Genomic DNA, 3,227 nt, shown 5'->3' with positions numbered 1-3,227 from the left:
TCTCCAAACATTTCAGATTAAGTCTTGTGCCCAATTTATAAATAAGACAAATCAAATCGAAAGTCTAGATATTGACCGAAAGTCACCTACACTTGCTCCCTTGAGCTTAAATTCCAGTCTATATCACACGACCCACTGTACTTGGCACCAGGAAAATCTCAAGTCGTTTGTTCATTTCTCATCTCCCCAGCTTTCTGGGTTTGTAAACAGGTACTCTCGTCCTCTCATAGGAGCTAGGAAATAAAGGAGAAAATTATGTCCAATATAAAGAGCTATATGGCTAAACTTCTCAAGTAAAATGAAAATATTTTTTAAAGAACATTTAACAAAAAAAGGTAAGAAAACTACAGTGAATGGAATCAATGGTGTGTTTGGGCCTCCAGTTAGTTTCTGTGGCACAGGGGTTTGTGAGTTTCCTATCACAAAAATACCATAAGCTAGGTGCTGATAACAGAAATGACTTCTCACCATTCTAGAGACTGAGAAATTCCAGATCCAGGTGCCTGCAGACTCGGGTCTGGGGAGGGCCCCCTTGCTGGTGGAAGTGCCTTCTAGCTGTGCACTCACATTGTGTAAGGGGTGAGGCTGCTCTCTGGGCCTCATTTACGAAGGCATCAGTCTCATTCATGACCTCATCCATACCTGGTGACCTCCCTGAAGGCTCCATCTCTTCACACCACTGGGAGAAGTTGCAGCATGTGAATTTTGTGGGAGTAACAAACATTCAGCACGCAGTAAGAACCATGAATATAGCACACCTCTGTCTCAATATTCTCACTGATATAAACAAAACATTCCTTAAATCCCTTTTCAGAGTTAATACTATTCTATAATTCCACATATTTTCATGTTTGTTGATATTTATGAATACACACCTATATATTAGTGGTAAGTTATAACTGAGAGTAGACCTGTTGACCCATGCTTCAACTCTTTCAATTCCTTCATACTATCCATGACATGCCTTTTATTTTTTGGCTAGTAAATATTTTAATGGCATTTGTGGGTTCCAATGAATAGGTTAGAGCAGGGATTTTCAACTGGTGTATTCCAGAGAGGATCATAGGTGTGCCAGGAAAATTTGTAAAGATAATAATTTAGGACAGGTGCAGTGACTGAAGCCTGTAATCCTAGCAACGTGGGAGGCCTAGGATGGTGGATTGCCTGAGCTCACAGGCTTGAGGCCAGCCTGAGTCAGAGTGAGACCTGTCTCTAAAAAATGGCCGAGCATAGTGGTAGGCGCCTATCATCCCAGCAACTTGGGAGGATAAGGCAAGAGGATAACTTGAATCAAGATTTTGAGGTTGCTGTAAGCTGAGATGCCGTGACACTCTACCAGGGGTGACCTAGTGAGACTCTATCTAAAAAAAAATAATTTAGAAAGAAGTTAAAGCATAGTAAGTGTATTTTTTTTTTTGCTCTTTTAAATCAACATAATTTAAGTGTGCTGCAGAGTTTAACTATAGTTTTAAGTGTGCTGTGAGATTAAAAAAAAAAAACTGGTTTAGGAGTATGAGGATAAAATTCCCATCAGTACTCTGCTCTTTCTAAGTTTTTTTGCCTTCTATTTGTTAATCAATCCATCCATCCATCCATCCATCGATACGTTGATCCCAGTATATGCCAATTACTGAGAGTACAAAATTGAAGAAAGTGTAGCTTTATTCCTTAAGAAAGTCTCAAAATGTATAGTCTATTGCTGGTTTCTGGTTTTATAATTTTTACTTTTTTTCTTTATTTCAAATTAACATGAAAGTACAAAGTTTTAAATTACATTGTTCTCACTTCCAGGGTAAAGTTCCAGTTATAAAAGAACTCCTCCCCCAGCGGTGTGTTATATACCCTCACACTGTGCACTTAGGTGAGATCCCCCCTCGTGCCCTCCCTCCTTCTGCCAATCATTCCGTCCCCTCCCCCTTCCCCGTACTAGACTATATTTGTGTTTTCTTATTCATATGAGCATGTAATTATTTATATATTGATTTCATATTAGTATTGAGTACATTGGATATTTATTTTTCCATTCTTATGATACTTTACTAAAAAGAATGTATTTCAACTCCATCCAGGTAAATGTAAAAGATGTAAAGTCTCCATCTTTTTAAATGGCTGAATAATATTCCATGGTATACATATATCAGAGTTTATTGATCCATTCATGGGATGATGGGCACTTCGGTTGATTCCATGGCTTGGCAATTATGAATTGAGGTGCAGTAAACATTCTGGTGCCAATGTCTTTGTGGTAAAATGATTATTATTCTTCTGGGTAGATACCTAGAAATGGGATTGCAGGATCAAATGGAAGGTCTACTTTCAGATCTTTGAAGATTCTCTATGCTTCTCTCCAAAAAGGCTGTATTAGTTTGAAATCTCACCAGCAGTGTAGAAGTGTTGCCTTCTCTCCACAGCCAGGCCAACATATTCAGTTTGGGGACTTTGTGATGTGGGCTAATCTTACTGAAGTTAGGTGAGATCTCAGGGTGGTTTTAATTTGCATTTCTCTGATGATTAAAGATGAAGAACATTTTTTCATGTGTTTCTTGGCCATTCATCTGTCATCTTTAGAGAAGTTTCTGTTCAAGTCTCTTGCCCACTTATGGAAGGAGTTGTTTGCTGTTTTCTTATTGTTTAATTTGAATTCTCTGTAGATTCTAGTATCAGGCCTTTGTCAGATTCATAACATAAAAAAATCTTCTCCCTTTCTGAAGGCTGTCTGTTTGCTTAGTTTGTGGTACCCTTAGCTGTGCAAAAGCTTTTTATCTTGCTCAAAATTATTTATTTTTGGTGTTGTTGCAATTTGAGGGGATGGGGGTAGTGGTCTTCCTCATAAAGTTTTTTCCCAGGTCAATATCTTCAAGTGTTTTTCACACACTCTCTTCTAGAATTTTTATTGTTTCATGTCTTAAATGTAAATATTTTACCCAGAGAGAATCAATTTTTGTCACTGGTGAGAGGTATGGGTCCAGGTTCAGTCTGCTGGATCACCAGTATTCCCAGCACCGTTTGGTAAATAAGGAGTCTTTTCCCCAATGTATGTTTTGTTAGGCTTGTCAAAGATCAAATGACAGTATGTGGCTGGGTTCATCTCCAGATTCTCTATTCTATTCCATTGATCTATATCTCTGTTGTATGTGGCTGGGTTCATCTCCAGATTCTCTATTCTATTCCATGGATATCTATCTCTGTTGTACGTGGCTGGGTTCATCTCCAGATTCTCTATTCTA

Source organism: Otolemur garnettii, unplaced genomic scaffold, assembly GCF_000181295.1.
Source record: "Otolemur garnettii isolate 467f Iridium unplaced genomic scaffold, OtoGar3 scaffold00139, whole genome shotgun sequence".
In the NCBI taxonomy this organism is placed as follows: Eukaryota; Metazoa; Chordata; class Mammalia; order Primates; family Galagidae; genus Otolemur; species Otolemur garnettii.
This window is presented reverse-complemented; position numbering follows the sequence as displayed.